Below are 21,357 nucleotides of genomic sequence, written 5' to 3' on the forward strand. Positions count from 1 at the left end.
AGACAAGGGCGAGCCGGGGTCCTGACTCTCTGAGCCCGGAGAGCCGGGCTTGTCCCGAGGCGCAGCGGGGATGCCAGCGTCTACCTGACCCTCAGCACGCGCCGGGCAGGCAGCGGGGTGCACCCGAGGGAGCAAACCGGCCCAAATCCGTCAAGCCAGGGAATGAGCTGGATTTATAGAAGAGGAAACAGTCTGATTCCGCATAATGGCTGTTGACAGGGATCTGGGCTGTTTGTTCTGGGATGTTAAACTGACAAACTGCGGAGGTCTGTCAGAGGGGCGCGCGAGGCCCCACGCATCCGGGCGCGGAGGTTTCCGGAGAGGCCGTGGCCAGGCAGAGTCCGCGAGGGACGCGTGTGTCCAGTGCCTCCCGAGCCGCGCGGCACCGATGAGCCAGCCCGGCAGGAAGCGAGGTGTCCACGCTACCCCCGCGTTCCAGGGAGAACAGGCCACATTTTTAAAAATTTAATTAAGGCCTGAGATCAGGTTTGCGTAATTAAATTTATGCTGGGGCTGAGCAGGATGATGGATGAGCTTCCTTCCCTGACACCCAGCGCAGCGCGGACACGTCCCCCCCGCGCCTCGCGGCCGGGCGTCCTCAGTGCCGGCTGCGGCTCCGGCTGGAACCGCCCCCACCACGCACGGTCTGCATCGCGTTCCAGTGTCAGAGAACGTTCTGGTGGGAGCGAGCCAGGCGCCACGGGACCCAGTGATCTTGGCGCCGTCCTCACCTGTACCTGCTGCCCACACGCCGTCCCGTCCAGGAGCTGTCCGGTGCAGGGGTGCAGCGGTGCAGGGGTACAGGTCGGGCGGCTTCCGACAGTCAGACGTTCCCACAGACCCCGGCTGCCTGGAGAAATGGGGCATTTGCCTGAAAAATCCTGTCGGCAGATAACGCTCTGTGGAAGAGATCCGGCAAGAGGGGGAGTTAGTGGCCGTTTACGCAGGGAAATGCAGAAGAGGGACAGACCCCGGTCCTGTGGTCAGTTCTGAAATAACATAGGAAGATAGTGTCTGGTATTTTTAGAAAAATTAGGGCACTTGTGTTTGGACAGGGGGAGGAGCAGGAGGGAGGCTAGTGGGAGAGGCTGGGACCCCACAGAGCGTGCCGGGGGAGCCCCCGTGCCGCCGGGCTCCGTCCCGGGGCTCGTGGGTCTGCCGCAGTCACAGCAGGCGTGACCAGCCTCGCACGGGCAGCGCTCAGGGTCGTCGTGCGGAGAACAGGACCTCCTGGAGCGGAGGCGGGAAGCCCGGCCCGGTCCCTGCATCCCGGTCGCTGTGTCCTGGTGTCTTCCAGACCCTCAGCCGCTGCCCGCAGGGGGGTGAGGCCCGGCTGAGCAGGAGGGAGCAGGTGGGAGGCGGAAGGCTCAGGATGGGGAGTTTCCCAGGGTCGGCGGTGAGGGCTGTGGCACCGCTGACAAGCAACCAGGGTGGGGGTGGGGGTCACGGTGCTCGGAGCCCCTCTCCACCGTCGGGCGCCTCCCAGCCGGGCAGCGGCCTTCGCAGCTCCGGGCTCCGTGAACCTGGACCCCGCGAGGCGCGCTGACGGGGCGGCACCCCTTCCCGCGGCTCTGGCCCAGCCCCCGCCGTGTCCCCCGCCGGCAGCGTGGGCACGAGGAGCGCAGACGGTCCTCACCTGGACAGGGGGCCTTCCAGGAGGTCAGGGCCGCGTGCGGTGGGCTGCCCAGTCCCCACTCTGATGACGCTGCCGTCCGCACACACCGCGCAGCGACTCCAGGCCTGATGCGGGGCAAGCTGTCCGCTCACGACGTCGGGGCTCTGGCGCCGGCCCAGCGCCCTGTACACGACCCCCCCGCGGCCCCAGGGTCACTCACTTTGTACTTTCCCGTGGACAGCTTGTGGGTGTGAGTCCAACTTTGGCCACAAACTCACAGCCAACAGGAGACCGGGTCGATGGGACCCAGGAATCCGGGTAGACGTGGCCTCGCTCTGCCAAAGCCTGGGGACAGGAGCTGCCACAGTGGCCCCGGGGAGCCGCCGTGGGCAGGATGCGTGGAGCTTCTGGGCGGGACTGGTGGCGAGCGTGACCTGAGGGGCGGGGGGGTCTCTTCCGGGGAAGAGGAGGTCGGGGAGGGCTGGCCCCGATGCCCCCTGCGTGCCCGAGCCTGCGGTTCCGGGGGCTTGGGAGTGTAACCGTCGTGCATCTGTTCCAAGTGGAAACACGGTGACCGTGCCTTTGTGCGGTCTTAGCATCTTAGTGAGTCTGTGCCATTTGTTCATGTGAATGGATAATGGGGTCTCTGCAGGGGCCAGAGACAATATTGCCGTCCGGTAACTCAGGGACTTGCTATTAAACACACGCAAATACGAAGTTGGAGAAACACAGTTCTGAGCCGTCCTGGTAATCACCCGCTCAGGTTCCCTCCGTGGCTCCTGGGAAGACCTGAGTGGGAGGCTTCTCCCTGCAGAGTGGGTGACGCCCCAGGCAGGAGAGGGCCTCGGGGCTCCTCTCCGGCTCCTCAGCCGACGTGGGTCCTGTCCCTGTGCCCTCGCCGGGACCCGCGGAGCTGGCGGCACCCACATCCTGCTTCTGGGAACACCACCAGTCCCAGGGAGGTCTGGGCTGCTCCCTGCTTTCAAGTCCCCCCATATCCATACGTTGGGGTCCTTACTCCCGGGACCTGGCCATGCCTGTGTTTGGAGATGAGGTCTTTACAGAGGTGGCCCAGGTCAGCCACGATCTTCAGGGCACCCTGAGCAAAATCAGACTGGCGTCCTTGTAGGAGGGGGGCTCCGGACACACACACAGGGCGTGACCGTGTGAGGACGCGGGGACACTGAGGAGCAGGTCCTGGGAGACACCAGCCATGCCCGCGCCCGGATCTGGGACTCCAGCCTCCAGAACCGAGGGAAGGAAGTGACCGCACCTGCGGTCTTTGGGAGACCAGCCCTACAGACGGATGGGACTTTGCCCCAGTCCCTGCTGCCTCTCCCGCCCCACGGTTGCTCCCCACTCCTGGCACCCACCCCCAGGGAGGCAGGACCAAAGCTGCACACAGACAGAGGTCCCACTCGTGCAGGCTGGACCCGGGGCCAGGTGGAGGTCTTGTGTCCGCACCGACGGGTTGCTGCAGGACTCACAGACCTGTGTCCGCCAGACAAGAGAGGGCCCAGGAAACCAGATGGCCTGGTCCCGGCCCCGCAGGGGGGTGACCAGGATCCTGCTGTGTGACTCATGGCGGGCTGGCCAACGGCTCTGCACTGATACAAGCAGTAGCAACGGTTTTGCTAGAAGGTTCCCCAGGACTGTTGCGAGCAGAAAGAGCCCTCACACTCGCGGCAGAGCCCGGGGTACAGAGAAGAGCTGAGCCCTGGGACCGTGAGCACGGCGGTCGCCCCATGCACCAGTGGCCTGTGGGGCCCCCGCATCCCTTCCGCTCCCGCAGGGCAGGGGGGGTGGCGGCGGGATGCCCTCCGCGGCCTCCTCTCGTCCACCCGTCTTGTCCCCTTGCTCGGCCCTTCAGAGAGGAGGGTCCTGTCGCCCCCAACCCAGCCCATCCGCCCCGGCCCCAGGGGCCGCTGGGTGAGTGCTTCCTTGAGTTACAATCGTCTGGAGTTAAAAAGAGGAAGAAAAGGAAACAAAATCCCCCCTTGCCATTAATCTGAGGATGACAGCGTTCGTAATTAAAATCTGGAGAGGAGCCATCCTTCACCGGGAGACCCCTCCGTCCCTCGGCTGCCCCACGTGTGCGCACAGGGGGTCCTCCCACTGGCGGGGGATGGCGGCCCCCCCATGGCCCCCCTCCCCGGGGTCTCGGCTCCTCTTGAGGGGACGCGGGCTCCCACCTGCACCACCGACCTTCGGAGCTGGGGCGCCGCTTGTCCCACGGGATGTCCGTTGCCCGGGAACACCCCCTACACCGAGTCGTAACAACCGACACTGTCCCTCGGCATTGCCAAGGGTCCCCGGGGGCAACACCTCCCAGGCCCCCAGGGGACCCTCCTCTCCTCCTGTCCCTCCGCTTCCTGCGTCGCGGTCAACGCGTCACATCCGTGGAAGCTTTCTGCGTGCAGCTGCCTCAGCCCCGGCCACACGGCTGCCCGCACACGGCTGCCCGCACACGGCTGCTGCCCGCACACGGCTGCAGCCCAGCTCCCCTTCCCTGAGCCTCAGGGTCCTCACCTGTAAGCTGGGTGAGGCCGCCCGCGTTGCCGAGTTACGACGACACACGCGGCATGACAGGCTCACGGGCACTTCCGGATCATGCTTGTGCCCCGGATTCTCAGGCTGCAGCTCTAGCCCCCCGTGGGACGGGCTCGGCAGGGGTGGGGGGGCTGTTGGGAGGAGATTAGGTCCGGAGGGTGGAGCCCCAGGATGGGGTCAGGGAGAGAGCCTCCCCGGCCCCGACGGCCGGCAGGGTGGGACGCTCGGGCCAGTGCCGCGGTCAGGGCTCCAGGACGGACAGCGGCCGCACGCCAGGTGTGGGTCCTTCTCATTCAGGAAGTGGGCGCTCAGGCCGTGAGGGGTGCCCGGGCACCCAGACTTGCAGGTGTCGCCCTCAGGAGTCTGAAGGCGGGGGCACCCCCGTCCCCATCGCGCCCCCCCACTGAGTCCGGCTGCCGGGGCCCGTCTGGCTGCAGCAGGACCGAGCTCTGGGGTCACTTTGGGGGTGACGTCTGCTTGCCCGCCTTCCTCTCTCGGGCTCTCGCGCTCTGTCATCAGGCCGCCGCGGGGTGGACCTCGGGCTTCGGCGCCCACCTCGGCGTGACTCGACCTCCCGCCCTCCCCTCTCGCCGCCGCCCGCCGGACGGCCCGCACGCACCCCGGGCGCATCACCCTCGAGCTCTTCTGTCGTGTTCTCTGCTGCATGTTTATTTGTGAGCTCCAGTGTGAAACGGTTACTAATTCAGATTTTTACTGTGGATAAACAAATACAGAAAATTAACAGATGTGTTTTGCAGATGTATTTAACAAAAATAACATCCCTCGTGATGAGGAGACGCAGCCTTCAGGGCTGCGGCACCCGGAGGCTCCAAGCGCCTCCGGACACCCTTCCCAGCTTCCGGGGGGGGGATTCCGGGGGGCCGAGGGGGACAGGTCTCACCTGAGACGCCGGGGCTGCTGGCGGGCGGGACCCATGGGGCGGAGGAGGTGGGGAGTCGGGGGGCTGGCAGGGGCCACAGCTCGCCGGAGCCCCCGGGGGGAAGAGAAGGAAGCAGGAAGACCCCGGACAGGCCGCGGAGTCACAGGAGCACAGCAGGGATTTCGGGACGCCCAGGGATGACCGGGCCCCCAGGGATTGGATCTGAGGGAAGGAAAGGGCCGGGCAGCGAGCCCACTGTGACCGGGAGCGCCTGTCCCTTCGTGTGCTCGAGTGTCTGCGCGTGGACGCTTGTGTCTCACTGGTACGTCTCTTCTATTCCATGAGTTTTAACAAGGAAGTCTGTGCAATTTCTCGGTTCTTCTGCGGAACAGGACACACGAAGCGTGGGCCGTTGGTTTTCCCTCTCTGGGTCTGCTCCCCACAGACAGCAGGACCCCTCATCCTTCCCGAAGTGGCCGAGCCCCTCCGCGTATGACGCTCCCATGCACGAGCACAGTCACACGCTGCCACATGCACACACACGCGACGCGAGCACGCTCCTGCCCGTGCACGACGTCCCCTCTCGGCCTCGACCGCCGTCCGTCGATCCCAGCGGTGAATGAACGAAAGGCCTTTCTTGCTCAGCACGCAGGTCCGGTCCTGGGGAGGAAACGCTCTGTAGAAACGGTTTCTTCTTACGTGAACGGAGACACAGCCCCATAGGAACAATTTAATTGGCCTTTTCTTCAGAAGTGACTGTTACACAGAGGAAGCTTTCTTCTCACCTAATTTTACCCAAAAATAAAATGAAAGACTCAAAGAACATCAGAACTAAAGGGAATGGTTAATTCCACCCCATCGGATACTGGGGGAGGGAAGAGGTGGTCAGGTTCAGTGCCGCCTTCTGAACCGGGCGGAGGCTGGGGAGTAGGGTGGGCGCCGGGAACAGGGCAGGGCCCGGGAGTTGGGTGGGGGCCCAGGAGTAGGGTAGGGACTGGGGAATGGGGTGGGGGCCCCGGAATGACGTGGGAGCCCAGGAACAGCGTGGGGACCTGGGGATGGGGTGGGGCCCCGGAGTGGGCTGGGGGCTGGGCACAGACCAGGTGCCAGTGTTCTGGGGTGACATTCCAGGGGGAGGGGACAGATTGTGAGCAAACAGACGTGTGCAGGAGGGACTATTTTGTGAGTGATTTGTGTTCAATTAAGAGCAGACGGGATCTTTTGGTAAACTGGCCATTCGTTCCTCCTACACATGGGTGACCTCAGGGTCTTCCCACAGAAATCTCCGAGTGCATCTAGGATCATGTTCCGAATCCCGCGCCTGAGGCTGAATTACGGGCAAAGGGGCAGGACCGTCTGCGGCTTGAGGCACAGGCACAGGCGACTCCGGCACCTCCTGCTCCCCGGAGATGCCTCCCCGTAAAGGAGTGACCCCCAGAACCCGCTCTCCTGCCGCAGCGTGAAGATCCGCCGCACCCCGTCTCTGCAGGGACGTCTGCCTGCCTTCCATCCCCTACCCCGGGCGAAGGTTCTCTCCTGTGCTGCCACTGCGGTGTCCCACTTGGCCAGGACGAAGAGGACAATTACCAGAAAGTGTGTGGGGCCGGGGCTGCTGGCCCTGGTGGGTGGACGGTGGGTGCGTCAGTCAGCCGAGCCGCCTAACAAAGACCACAAGCCGGCTGCTTGAACCGTGCCCTTTAGCTGTCCTGCAGTGTCTAGGCCCCGCGTCCCAGGTCAGACATGGATGGGGCTGGTTCCTCCTGAGGCCTCTAGACGTGCACGCGGCGTCTGTCCCTGTGTCCTCATGTGGCCGTCCCTGTGGGTGTGTCTGTGTCCTAATCTCTTCTTAGGAGAGGCTCAGGCCCACCCTAGTGGCCTCATCTTACCTGAGATCCTCTGCAGAGACCCTGTCTCCGAGCACAGTCCCACTCTGCATCCTGGGCTGAGGACTCCACGTGGGGACTGGGGCACACAGCTTGGCCGGTCAGCGGAGGGCTCCTGGCTGCTCGTCCTCCTGCCGCACACTCACGCCACGGATGGTGAAGGTGTGCCTCTCAGACGACCTGACTTTGGGCGGGAAGGAGAGGGACTGGTCAGGGGAGCCGCTGGACGAGGATGTTCAGGGGTGGGTCACGGAACAAGGGGGGAAGACGAGCCCCCAGCTTCCTGTGCGTGGCAGCGCCCTTCTTGGAACCGCTCTTGGGCAGGAAATGTGCATTTGGGGCCACGCACGGCAGTGGATGGCCGGCCCCGTCTGGCCCCTTCTGTCTTTGCCCGTCATCATGGATGACATCGGCAGCGTCCTGACGGCCCCACACCAGTGCGGACGTGCCATCTACTCCCCCCACCCCCCCAGATAGAACCCCAGCCGCCACGCCTCCACGGCCGTCTGCCCGCTGCGATCCGAAGCCCAGAGTTGAGGCCTTCCCAGTCCTGAAGCATCCTGACGGGATGAAGGGTTCACTTTTCACCCAACGCACTGGCGTCGTCCTGGGTTTCCGGTTTTTATGATGTAGCAGAACGGCCCGTTCCGTGCCTGTCCCCCTCCGCCTTCGTGTAAGACAGCTCGGTCTGACCGAGTGTCAGGTCTACAGAAGAACACACGTGCCGTCGAGCGCGTGCCGGACCTGACACCTTCTGTCCCGGATCTCTCCCTGCCGCGGCCAAGGCGGCTTTATCAGCATAATCAAGGGAGGCACATACACTCCTCGCACATTCTTCCAAAAGTGGCTTTTAAGAGTAAAATAGATATAATTTGCGTGGAGTCGCGCCCCCCGCTGTTTGACTGACGGGCACAAACGGCAGGACCGTCTGTCGGCAGCGGCATTATAAAGGGGTCCCGGGGCTAATGCATCACCGGGGTCCCCAAAGAACATACAAATGAGCACGGGACGAAATCAGCCGCAGCGTCCCGGCCGGCACCACCGTCCCCAGCGCCGTCTCCTCTGATACATCGGCTCCATTTCCAGGGGCGCCCAAGGGACACACAGCCTGCTCAGGCCACGCAGACACGCCCACCGCCCCGCGCCCCCTTTCCTGCTCCGGAGCCTCCCCTCCCTCTGCGGGAGCCCCTCCCTCGGCTCACCTGCTGCGGCCAGTGCCATCCGGAGGGCTGAGACTGTGTCTCCTCTCCCCACCGCCTCCCTGAGCCCGGCTGGTGCCGGCGTGGCCCGGGGAGCCGTGAATGGAGGAGTGGACGGGAGGGACACGGGACAGGTTGTCCGTGCGCGACTTTGTGGTGGAGGGACTGTCTGTGCCCATCTACTTCCCCGGAACTCAGAGGAATGTCTGAGGGACTTGACTTTAGGATGGGAACAAGTGACCACAAGGGGGAGGGGCGAGGAGCGGGGGAGGGGTAGGAGCCGGACTCAGGGGCGGCCCTGGAGGAGCCCCTGCCTGCAGGGAAGGGAGTCCCGCCAAGCATCCCCCGGCTCTGTCACCTGCCACCCCTTTGGGCGCCCTAGGGTCCTGGGTGCTGGAGGGATACCCGCCTCCTGTGCACTGCCAGGCTGGGGGAGCCGCGGCTGTGGGTGACTCGGTTCTATTTAAAGGTTTTCCACGGAAATAACCGATAGTCGTGGAAAGGAAAAGTGCGTTTCTCTGAGTGCGCAGAAGACACGTCCATGCCAGAATGAGGACTGTGCTGGGAGCACGGCTTCAGCCCATGAGTAGCGAAGCTGTGTTGCTGTTCCCGTGGGCCATCGGGCTGGCAGAGCTGTGCCTCCATGCGTCCCCGTGTTGTTTTACCACGCTGGACCCTGCCCCGCCTCGGAGGCCCAGCCGCCTACCCTCACCGGCGGCGTCATTAACGTGGACAGGACCGGCCGCAGCCCCGGCACAAGGAGCGCCCGCGGAGCCCAGTGCCCAGTGCTCCCTGACTGCGGTCCTGGGGCGGATGGCAGGAAACCCGTGTGGTGGCTGAGCTGCCCAGGACCCCCCAACCCCCCAGCGACGACCGGGTGTGTGCCGGCTTGCTCAGGGCCATCGCTGCAGCAGGAAGTGTGTTCCATAACTCCTGCTCACACCCGTCAAACGCTCGTGAACACGCAGCCTGGCCACATCGGGGCCTTCTTCGGGACGGCAGCCTGCGGGTGGTGGGCGGGCAGGAACCACGTCCCCACGTGTCCCCCAAGTGTCCCCTGTGTCCCCTGCGTGTCCCCTGTGTGTCCCCTGTGTATCCCCTGTGTATCTCCAGCATGTCTCCCACATGTCTCCAAGTGTCCCCTGCATGTCCCCTGCGTGTCCCCCGTGTGCAGGCAGGATGTTGTCCAGGACTAGCATGTCCCCTCTGACCCGTACGTGCAGAAGGGGGTACCCGAGATCCCAAGTTCGGGGACCTTCTGTTTTCAAACAAGCCAAGTCTGAGATAAATGGAGACCAGCTGGCCGCCCTGATTGAGGACCAGGGGAGACCTAAAGGACTCAAGCTGATGGAGTCGAGGCAAAGTCACAGGTAAGTACGTGAACATACCAACCCCGTAAGAGAAGACGGGCCCACTGTGGCAGGTAGTGGACTCCAGGGCACCTGCTGAGCTGGGGGAATGTGCTGGCGTCCTGCTCTGAGCGCAGAGGTGTAGGGCCGGGCTCCCCTGGGTGCTGTGGGGCCGGGGATGGGGCTGGGCCAGCTGAGCAGGATCGGACCACTTTCTGCAGGCGGGAGCATCGCGGAGGAAAGGAGACACACACTCAACCCTGAGGCAGGGACCCTCCTGGAAACGAGGAAGTTTCCCTTCCAACACCCACCACAGTGCCGCCTCCTCACGGCCCACGGTCCGCAGGCTCGTGAGGGACACAGACGCCGTCCCTTCTTGGTTCCGCTCCGCGAGGAGCACGACAGTGTGAACACGGCAGCCGGGGGCTCTGGGCCTCCCTACTCCTCTGGCTGAGCGAGGCCACACCCTACACCGTTTCACCTGTGGCCGGGTGAACCACCAACAGTGACCAGGGACACGTCAACCACCAACGGCCAGGGACATGGCGGCTCCCAGAGGGGGCCCTGCTTCTCTGAGCCCCTCCCAAGCCAGGAGACTTCCGGTGGCCTCTGGCAGCTCAGTGTTGGGTTCTAAAACTTTACACGATTGATCATAAATTTCCATCACTGATTTTTTTTCTTAAATAAGCACTTAAATTTATGGGTGATCATGCAAACCTCTCATCAGATATGAGTCAGAGCCACACAAATGATTAAACAGGAACTTCTAATTTTTAATGAAATAGCTGACCCAGGCTGAGTAATAAAAATCAGATGCGGTCCCATCCTGGGTCTGGTGACACAGCCTCCCCTCCCCCGACTGACCGCCGTGAGGACTAGAGCTCCTCTGCGGTGCCCTCCCCCAGCCCAAGACCCCCGAGGGGCGGAGCGAGTGGCCTCCGCATCCCCTGGTGCCCCTCACAGAGGGGCTGTGACCTGTCCTGGGAACATGGATGTCTGCTACACCTGCCCCCGGGGCGCGGCAGCTCCAGGTGCCGTCCGAGGAGTGTGTTCCAGAAACAGAGCCAGCAGGGCGTGGGCACAACAGTTTATTGCAGGAATCTGTGCACGTGGTTCCGGAGGCTGAGATGTCCCAGGACCCAACGTCTGTCCGCGGGGGACCCAGGAGAGCTGACAGTGTGACCCCAGGCTGGGGCAGAAGTCCAGCGTCCTGGCTTATCTGTCAGGAGACACAACAGATGCTCCCTCTGCCTTTCTGCCCTGTTTGGGCCTCAGTGGCCGGCATCCCGGGGACCGTGAGCTGCTTCACTCCGTGCTCCGTCCGCCGCTCACCTCCAGAAACACTGCGCAGACACACCCCAAATCACCCTGAACCAGACATCCGGCGCCCATGTGACCCGCGAAATTAACCTGAGCAGTGCGCACGCCCCGGGATGCCCAGGAACGCTGAGCCCGTGCCCAGGGCAGGTGTGAGGACGCCCCCCAGAGGCCTCCGGCCCGAGCCCCTCACCACGCTCAGCACAGACCTCTCAGGGCTACGCCGACCAGCTGGTCGGACGGGGGGACCCTTGCAGCCAGACTCCTGTGCCCGGGGCCCCGGCCACCCCAGGCTCCACACACCCTCCGAGGTGCTGGGGGACCTTCTCACCCCACGCCCAGGGGCAAGGCCTCGCTTGACCTGACCTCCGTGACCACATCTCATCCCCGAGAAGCAGCGCCGGGCTTGGACACCGCAGGATGACTGAGGCCGTGTGTGCGGAGCGCCCGGTGGGGCCGACGGCTGGGTCGGCTCCAGGGTCCTCCGTCGCGCTCGTCCACACGTGGGGCGCACGGTGCGTGCGGGTGTGGGAACTCACTGCACCGGCGGGAATTCGACACCTGCTCCCTAATCCGGAACGGGAGGACTTAGCGAGGACTTAGTGACCGGCCATGGAGCGGAGCCGGGCCTGCGTCAGAGCCTGCGTTCACAGGTGTGGAAGGCTGGCCCTCGGAGATCTGGCCACTTGCCCAAGACGGCGAGGGACTGCGGGGGCAGAGCCCAGCTGGGGCAGCTGAGGCCACGATGCGCTCTCGTGGGACCTCCACGGGGTGGTCTCCATCCAAACGGCGTGAGCCCCACGTCATCTCATCCACGGCACTTGGCCCCACGGCCTGGATGGTCACCCATCATTCGGAGCATGCTCTGTGCTTCCCTGTGCGCTCTGGGGTCACCTCCACCTACCCCGGTGTCTGGTGGTCCATGTCCTCGCGGGGAGGACAGATACAGAGGCAGCAGGTGGGGAGGGAGCTCCCGTCCGGCTCTGCCACGTGCTGGCTGTGTCCTGCAGCTGGTCCTTGAGCCTCACATGGCTTCTCTGTGGACAGGGCCAGCAGCTCTGACCTAAGGCCTTTGGCCCCCAGAGAAGGGGACAGGCCAGTGCAGGCGCCAGGAGAGACACAGCCCAGCCCGGTGTGGGAGTGAGGCGTGTGCACTCCGCCAGTGCTCTTGGGGTTCAAGGAACAGGACGGGCTGGCTGGCCGCGGGCAGAGGGTCGGGTGGGCGGAGTGCCTGGCGTCGGGGGTCCTACGCCACGTCCTGGGGTACAGAACCAGGAGCCGCGCAAGGACCACAAGACAGGACAGCGGGTGTGGGGCAGGAGGAGGCAGTGTGCCTGCTTGTGCGTGAGGCACTGGAGGGGCCGGGTGGGGGCTGACGGCTGGACGTGTGGGACGTGGGTGGGTCCGTGGCTCAAGGGGGCGGCCGCACCGGGAATCACCATCTGTGGGTCCTCAGCAGAGAGAAGCCAAGGGACGAGGCGCCCCTGTGGATGAGGGGCTGGGGAGGCTCTCCCCACTCTGGCCACATGCGTCACACTGCCAAGGGAGAGGGTTTGTGGCTGCAGGGGGAGCAGCGACCCTGCATCGGGACCCCCTCTGGCTCTGGCTCGCACCCTGGGAAGGTCACCCGTGCTCTCCCAGCCGCGGGAACATTGAGACAATTCAGGTAACCTCGCTTCCCAGGCCACCTGCCTCCGACTGAGGGTCCAGGGACACCTGCCAGGTGTCCTGCCGCACGTCCGCACTTAGGGATGGAGACGTGAAAGGGGGGTGCGCAGTGACCGGGCTGGGCTCGGGGACGCCTCCCTGCCGGGTCTGTGGCCGCAGAGCCGGCCTGTCCCTCCCCCGCCCACGCCGCCGCGGGGCCCGCAGCTCCGCACCGCGTCCCGGAGCTTCATCATCCGTCACACTTATGTTTGTCTTCTCCGTCTATTTTGGGAAGCGGATTCTTAGATCAGCAATTAGAAATGTCACTTGTACTTCGGGGAGGAGGGGGTTGCAAAGTCTATAATTGAGAATAGTAATCAAACTCGTTGACAACTTCAATGGTATGAAAATGGTAATTAATTGTAAATCTTTGATGGAATGTATAATATTTATCTATTTTTGAACTTTTACTGATCAGCAGCAAGCTCTGGTGTTTTATTTCCCTTTTTATCTGATTTCTATAGTTAGAATCTTATTTTTTCCCCATATTAAAAGTTTCCATGAGGAAGGAAGACGTGACTTAGGAACAAGTATCAGGGTCAGCTAGGCGGCGTGAAGGGGGCGCCGTCGCCAGCCTGGGCCCCGGGTCCTGCGGAGCAGGTGTGAGGTGGGACGGGGGCTAGCGGCTGTTCCCGGGCCTGCGAGCCTCCTGTTCCGGCTCTTCTGCACCTGTCATTGTGAGTGGTCTTCTACACAGGTGACCGAACCCCATGAGGGGGCTTTTCCGTCACCTCCCGTGGCTGCAACCAATGGCCGCAGCCCAGGCGGCGTGACCGAGGCTGTCAGTGGTCTCCGGGCCCCGGAAGCTGGAGTCCCAGATCCCGGGGCCACAGGGCTGGTCCTCCTGAGGCCGCTGTCCTGGGCGCGTGGCCGCAGTCCTTGCCCATGTCCTCACAGCGCTGTCCCCTCGAGTGTGTTCTGGTCCAGAGCTCCTCTTCCTGTCAGGACCCCAACAGCTGAATCTGGGCCTGCTCCTGACCCCGTACGCCCTCGTTCACCTGTGTGAAGACCCCGTACGCAAGGTTAGGATGGCAACCCGCGAACCTGGAGGACCCGCTCAGCCCACACAGACGACAAGGGGCCAGGCAAACTCCGGGACGCTTGCATCTCTTGGGGAGGCTCCGGGAACCCAGTGGGTTGGTGGAAGACGGATGCTGCAGGGGACTGTCCTGCGGGCTGCAGGACGCCCCCGGGAGACGGCGGAGTCTCTGCCCCAGCTCGGGAACAGCCCTGCACCGGAATGCTTGGTTTTCCCGTCTCGCTCGTCGTAGTTACGATATTCCACGGAGGTCAGAGGGACGAAGGAGAAAGCCACCGGCCAGGGCTGGCCAGGCTCGGGGAGGGGAGGAAGCTGGATGGGTCCTGCGGATCTCCCCCTGCGGTTCATGCTCGGCAGCCTTGGACGGCCCTGAGGCTCTTGCCCGCATCACGGTCAAAAACACGAGGTGCCCGCCCAGAGGTCAGAGGCGGCTGCTGACTCTCGCCCCAAGGGGTGACTGATCCCCAGAACTCCAGGAGCTGGGGCTTCGCAGGCTGAGCTTGGCTCACAGAGCATCTCTGTGCCCTAGGATGACCGTGACCGTGGGGCAGAGCACCCACCCCCCCTCCAGAGCCCATGGGGTTTCTGCATCCACTCCCGCAGCCGGCAGCTGTCCAGCACCTTCCCCGTGCTTCTCCCCAGGAGCCTGGCTTCTGGCCCCAGCCTGAGCGCAGTGGGGACGGGGCTGTTGGATTGACAATGTTGACCCCTTTCCAGATTGTCCCAGCCTTCTCACTGAGCAGTGTCCCCCAGGCTGAGGGCACCTGAGGGTCAGAGCCCCACACCCAGCAGCCTGGACCCAAGCTCCCATGCCCAGTGACCACGGGCAGCAGGTCAGGCCGCATGGATCGTGATGCCAGCCTCATCCCGGGGCTCCCACCTCCCAACCCCATCCCCCCCCCATCAGGACCTGCATCTTCCCAATCATCCCCCAGACCGCCGAACCCCGTCTCCACAGACCTCTGTCCAGGGCTGCCACATGGCCCTCAAGAAGTAACGCGCAGGCCACAGAGGTCGGTTGTCCCCAAACAGAAAAGCCACATCCGTATCTGCGCACGCGCGCACACCGATGGCAGCAGGAACGCGCCGGCCGCAGCCTGTAAGGACCGCGCGTTGGAAATGAGGGATGTTCTTCCGCCGAGTTCTTAATTACGCCCCCATGCTCGTCTGTCCCCCCAGTGAGTCAGCCGGCACCAACGCCACGCTCTGCCACCCGGCTCGCAATCTGCCGGCGTCACCAGCCCACAGATCACCCACAGCAGTCACAATTCCTCCCGCAAAGGCGTTCGGCAGAGGAACTGAAACAGAACAGTGAATGAGCTTTAAGAGATTGGGACTAGCAGATTTCCAGCTGAAAACCAGTCTCCTTGCCCTGATCAGGACACGCTGTTACGGCGAGTAACGACACCGTGTTCACGGCCTCCAGTGCGGCCTTCTGGGAGCTTGCAGGACGCTCTCCGTTCTGGGGAAGAGTCTGACGATCAGGCAGGTCCCAGGCACCCCTGAGAGCAGGAGGAGACGGACCGGACGGCAGCCACTCTAGATCCGTGAGCCTGCGTCTGCCTCCCCCAGGCGTCTCCAGGCCCGCGTCTGGCTGCTCGGAGCGTCCGTGCACACAGCCGCCCGGCCTCGGGGAGCTGACTTCACCTCCCAGGGTGTGAGCTGGTGAGCGTGGGTAAAACAGGCCCGGGTGGGAGCCGGTGCAGTCCCCAGACTCCCTCTGAGTCCTGAGGTCCGTGGGACAGGTGGGTGAGGACTCACGAGGGACCGAGTCCCTGTGGGCCCAAGAAGCCGAGCACCAGGGCTGAACGGCCAAGTGTGAGGAGGGTGGAAGCAGGGCCGCAGCCTCTGAGCTCAGGCATGCGGAGACCCTGGGGACATGGCTCCCTCGGACCCCTCCCGGGTCAGCGGCCGCAGCAGGAGACAGACACGGAGCCCGCACGGCCATGGGCATGGAGGGGGCAAAACGGCTGCAGGGGAGACGCTGGCAAGACCCTCGCCTGCGTGGACTCCAGACACGGCTCCCAGGCCCCACGAGGGCAGGGGTTCTGGGCGAGCAAGTGGAGAGAGCCGGGGACACCTGGGTCCTTCCCCATCATGGATCCCAGCCCCGTATCCAGCAACCAAAGCAAGAGGAGACGTGTCTGCGGGAGATGGGGCGCGCTTCACTTCTCCCACCGCTGGCCAGCACTAGGGGGGCCCCCGGGGAGCTCCCCTCTGCCGCCGCCCCAGGGCTGAGCCCTACTTTCCCTCTCTGCTTGGCGACTGACCAAAGGCAAGCAGGGGCCCAGCCGAGGAGGTCCCCGGTCCAGGCCCGGAAATCAGGATTTTGTCCTGTAGCCAAAAGGAGCCCCTGCCAAGACCCCCGGACCTGGGGTCCCTCGGACCTGGGCGGGGTGAGCAGCCCCACAGCCGCCCGCCCGCCAGCTGCCCGGCGAATCCCCGTGAACAGACCTCACGTTCCTGCCGCAGCACAAACACGTCCTAAATCCAATTGATATCATGTAAGACATCGCCTCCCCCACCCTCCGTGTGCAGCCGGGTCAGAAGTAGGTGACGTCCATTGCATTACTTGGCATAAACATGATTTTAATAATTACCATGGGCCAGAACCCGTGCCTGCTCCTGAATAATGAGCCCTGAATCCAATTACGGTTCAGTATTAAATATCTTCCAGCTCAGCTCCTCTGGCAGGCTGAGAAGGCGAGAAGGCGGCGGCGGCACCGGCGTCCCTCCAAACCGCGGGCGGTCGAGGATGAACCACGTCTGCTGCGGCTCCGAGACCTTCAGAACATGCCGTTTTGCAGCCACAGAGGACCGCGTCTGGATTATATTCCGTGTTTTGTCATCAAGGGGATTTGCTCGGATCTGTTATCATTTTAGGTCGTTTTCTCGTTCACTGAAGACTGTAACTACTCTCTACCTGAGGATACACATTGTCTCACGTCAACATCTTTGCGTTCCCAACAGTTCACGTAGGGTCCTCGTTTGCACCGTGGACAGCGGGGACCGGGCCCGGCGCCAGCACACAGGAGGGGGCAGGGGCTCGCAGGCCTCCCCACTGGCCGTCTCCCACGGCCCCTTCGTCTTACAGACGAAGACAGTGGGGCCTGGGGAGGTTTAATGAGTCACCCAAGGTCGCCCGGATAAGTGAAGGCCCTGTGGTGACGAGAATTAGCCCCACATCTCGACACCCGGCTCCCGAGGGTGTTTAAGTGGTCAGCTCCAGGCAACAGCTGCATCTCCGGGGGAGGCGGGGGTGACTCGGGGCACCCCTCCAGGGAACCGTCTGCACACCGCGGCTCCCGCCAGCGCGCAGCCCTTGCCCCAGAAACTCTGAGAAAGGCTGGTTGGCCGGGAAGTTCGTGCAGTGGGGGCTGCTCGGCTCACACACGCAGACGAGAAAGACGCCCGGCCGCGTCACGATGTTGGAGCTACACTCACCGAATCCCGTGGGGCAGAGCCCTCGGCGAGTTCTGTGACACATCCCGTGGATCCCCGAGAAAACCACACCAGTAGAGCCCCAGGCAGAACAGTGACATTTTTACAGGAAGGAAAGAAAGAAATGCAGAGAAATACCCTTGCAAAGTTTAAAGAAGTTGCCACAAAGCACAGGGGTGGGGGCCCCCCAAGGGGTCCCAGGGGCATCTGCCGCTGGGGCTCCAGGGTAGGTCCCATTGAACCCGGCCTGCCCTGCGTGACCTTCTGGAACTATCCACGGCCCACGTGTCTGTCTGCTCGGGTGCCTCCATGTGCGTGACGTCCACACACGTACATTATACAAAGTACGCGCACGTGTTCTATGAAAATGCCTATGGGGCCACCTGGGGACTCAGTCGGTGACGCGCCTGCCTCAGCTCCGGCCATGAGCCCGGGGTCCTGGGGTGGAGTCCTGCGTCCGGCGCCCTGGTCAGCCGGGAGCCTGCTTCTCCCTCCGCCTCCGCCTCTGCTCCCCCAACGTCTGTGTGTGCTCTCGCTCTGCTCGCTCACTCTCAAACAAATAAAATCTTAAGAAAAAGTATATGTAATATATGATATAAAATATACATAATACATACTACACAAAATGCATACATAATATGTATGTTATAAAACACATATGTAATACCTAATATACTATTTTATTAAAATTATTTCAAATGTGAAACAAAACTACAGAAGGAAATAATAAACCACCTTGTACCCACCACCTTGCTTTAGCAAATCAAAATACGACATTTATAAAAGCGTCTGGGGGGCTCAGTCAGTCAAGTGTCAGACTCTTGAACTCGGCTCAGGTCTTGATCTCAGGGTTGTGAGTTCAGATTCCGCACTGGGCTCCACACTGGGTGCGGAGACTACTTAAAAAAAAAAAAAAAAAAAAAAAAAAAAGAGCACCTGGGTGGCTCAGTGGGTTAAAGCCTCTGCCTCCGGCTCAGGTCATGGTCTCAGGGTCCTGGGATCGAGCCCCGCATCGGGCTCCTTGCTCAGCAGGAGCCTGCTTCCTCCTCTCTCTGCCTGCCTCTCTGCCTGCTTGTGATCTCTGTCTGTCAAATAAATAAATAAAATCTTTAAAAAAAAAAAAAAAGAAGTAAAATCTCTTTCAACAACTTCTTGCCACACTAGAGGAAGATATCAAAAGGGTAACACACCCACATAACACAACCACGGAACCAAACCATAAGTCCAGGGGCAGGACACAATCGTCCTCTGAGGCCTGCGGTGCTCCCATCCAGCGACCACCCCTTTCCCCTAACCGGTGCCCCCATCCCGCCTGTAGGAGGACAGACCCTCCCCCCGCCTCACACGTCCTGTCCGTGGTGCCCAGCACGTGTGTCCTTTGGGTCCCGCTTCCTTGGCTTGACCACGTTTGCAAGATTCCTCAGTCTCCCGTGGAGCGAGGCTGAGTCTCACCCGTTCTCGCGGCTGAGCAGGATTCCACCCTGTGGCTGCGGCGACGTGGCTGGACCTGTTCTGTGGGGCACGCAGGTGGCCAGCCACCGGGGGCGTCAGGAGACGCGCCGCCGTCCATGTCTCCATCTGTGGCTTGTGGTGGACGTGTCCTCGGTTCTGCTGGGTCCAGCCTGGGGACCGAACAGCTCTGTGGCAGGACGTGCCGGGTCGGGGCCTTACCAGTTACTAGCAAACATTGTCCCAAAGCGATGGTGACGTCACCGTCCTTGGCAGCAATGTTCATGCTCCGTTGGGTCCTCCCCGTGGTGGCGGAGGTGTGGGGCAGCTCACGGAGGCGGCGCGTGTGCACGGCCCACGTGGGAGTCCCCCGCTGGGAAGAGTGACACGTTGCGCTCTTTTATGGGAATTGTCTTCTCTTCCTCATTAACTCGGGGCTCTTATGTAGTTAGTTGGCCCCGAGGCCAGCGTCGGACCGCTGCGCGGCGAACGTCTCCCCCACTCTGTCCGTTGTCTTCTGCTCCTGCACGGTGTCTTCTGAGGAGTGGGATTCTGAGTTTCGATATAACCCGGTCGGTCAGTTTCCCAGCTTAGGTCTTGTGTAAAAAAGTCTGCCGTCACTAAGACCAGAGGTGGGCTCCCCTGCCTTCTTCCGAAAGCTGTCCTTTGCACCTGTAGACCGCAGTCCCTCCGGAAGTGACTTTCCTGCAAGGTGGAAAGCAGGACCCGGACGATTTCTTCCGTGCAGATGCCCGACTGACCCCCCACGTGCTGAGAGCTTGTCCTCTCCTCTGTGTCCGTGGTGTCGGCGACGCCTCAGATCATTTTCTAAATGAAACTCCAGCTTATTTGCCAGTTTTCCCGCTAAGCCCTCTTTGTTCCCTTGATTCTAATCCAGAACCTCGCACTGTACCCAATTGGCACGTTTTCCCGGTCTCTGTCCCCCGATTTCTCAGTCTTCCCTTGTTTTCTGTGACCTTGAACATCCCGAAGAGGACAGGTCACGCATCCCATAGAATGTCCCTGAGCTCCGATTTTCCTATTGTTCCTTCGTGGTTGGACCGGGGTTGTGGGTTTCTGGAAAAATAGCAGAGGGAGACGCCCTTCTCAACACATCGTGTCAGGGGCACAAGACACCCACGTGACTTGTCAACCCTGCTCCTGACCTCCACCACAAGGTTCCCACTAGCGGCCCGTTTCTCCACGGCCCGGCTACCGTGTCTCCTTTCCCAGCCCGTTCCTTGGAAACCAGCCCTTGTGCCCAGCCCAGCAAGGGACCCAACTTCCGGCCTCCTGCATGGAGGCGGGTCTGCTACCTCCTGCGGGATTTCTCTGCAACCGGGTCGTGTCTGCTTCTGCCCGTCACCCCGGACGTCCATAAGGACTCAGCCTGTTCATTCACGTGTTGTTCAATTGTCCGAAAATGTCAGGATTAGAGAGAGAGCAGACGCTCGCTCCTGACTGAGATGGAGTGAGGGTGCCAGATGCGTCTCTCGCCGAGAACGGCTTCACCGAAGAGTAAAAATGAAAACGACGTGGAAACACTGGGCATGAAGGACAGGGGACCCAGACGGTGGTCCCTGAAGAGCGTCGCTGTCCCTGCACAGGAAGGGGACGCTCGCGGAGGCTCCCCAGGGGCACCCGTAGTGCCAAGAGCCCAGCGAGGCCCCAGCATCAGGAACGCGCAGTGCCCAATTCTTTCTGCGGAATACGGGAGCCGGGACAGCGTCCTCTGGGTGTGAAGATGTCCGGAGAGAAAGAGTCGAGAGAGCCCAGAACGATACCCAGACACATACGAACTCCTGACTTTTTGGACAAAGGTGCAAAGGAGATGCGGTGCAGGAGAGTCTTTCTACTTTAACTGAATAGAAATGGGCTTTTTTTTTTTTTTCCCAAAATTAAAAATGTCAGAAAGAACCACAAAACCTAAATAGAGAGGTAAACGTTTTCCGACATATGACCGAAAACTGGCTGTCGCTTCATTTGCAATAAACGTGTCCAACCCAAGAGTAAAAATGAGCCAAAGGACAGCAGGCCCAGGACCGGGGCCGTTTTCAGACACAGGAAACACACACGTCCACTGAACGCATGAAAAGATGCTTAGTGTTATTTGTAAGTAATGGGATAAGAAAAAAAAAAAAAAATAAGCCGCATCACTCTCCAGCCGTCTGATGGCCCATCACCTGAACGTCTGTTTACGCCATGAGGACGGGGACGGACAGGACTCACGTACCCTGCGGTGGGTGTATAACCGGGAATCGGTGCTGCCTCGGCGGCGGGGTAGGGGGTCGCGGGTCAGGGCCGACCGCCCCGGGGCCCAAGAAACACCAGTCCTGGGCAAGGACCACGCGCTTAAAATCTAACTGAAAAGCTGGAATATCACAGCAGACTATTTCAAAGTCTAATTTGGGTTTTATCATTAAGAATATATATATAGACCACGAATACTGGTTTGTGTTATATTTTACACAACGGGCTTATAAGGCAACCATGTCCTCATATCCCGAAGGAACCATAAATAGTTCCAATGTTGCCTGTGGGTCTTCCAGGGCGGTCCTCCCAGCAGATGTCACGGCAGCACGCGGAGCAGGAGTGTAGCTTAGCCTCACGCCACACGTGGAGGCCTCCTCGGTTCCCCAAGGGCTCTCCGGACCCTCGTCACCACCGCCCGCCCTCCAACACACCTGGGGTGCCACTGCGGGGTCTCCCCGCCAGGCTGCGGGGCCCACGCGTCGCCTGCATCTGCGCCGCCGTCGACCCGTCTCCCTCGCCTCCGCGGGTCCCTCGTCCGCTGTCAAGCTCCTTGATGTCCCTCTGTGCGTCAGCTCTGGGTGTTGTTGTTACCGTTCTCATTTCTTGTGGTTAACTCTTTCTCTTCTCCTAAGCTCTCATTTCTAATAGTGTCCCAGTTCCTCTCCATGTCTGACA

The 21,357-nt window shown here is 61.8% G+C and overlaps 1 long non-coding RNA gene across 2 annotated transcripts in view; it reads right to left on the reverse strand.

The window, feature by feature from the left end:
• Positions 1 to 5,388: 5,388 nt before the first annotated feature.
• The window catches only part of LOC131839634 (uncharacterized), a 32,070-nt gene continuing 16,101 nt past the window's right edge, over positions 5,389 to 21,357 (reverse strand). Inside the window, exons 2-3 of one of the 2 annotated variants that reach the window (XR_009357026.1) lie at positions 6,932 to 7,112; positions 5,389 to 5,705 (exon numbers count right to left, since the gene is read on the reverse strand). This is a non-coding gene — a long non-coding RNA (uncharacterized LOC131839634). Of the gene's footprint in view, positions 5,831 to 6,931; positions 7,113 to 21,357 lie in introns of both variants that reach the window. The other variant, XR_009357024.1, reaches the window with a different exon arrangement.

The sequence above is a fragment of the Mustela lutreola genome, chromosome 8 (assembly GCF_030435805.1).
Source record: "Mustela lutreola isolate mMusLut2 chromosome 8, mMusLut2.pri, whole genome shotgun sequence".
Lineage (NCBI taxonomy): Eukaryota > Metazoa > Chordata > Mammalia > Carnivora > Mustelidae > Mustela > Mustela lutreola.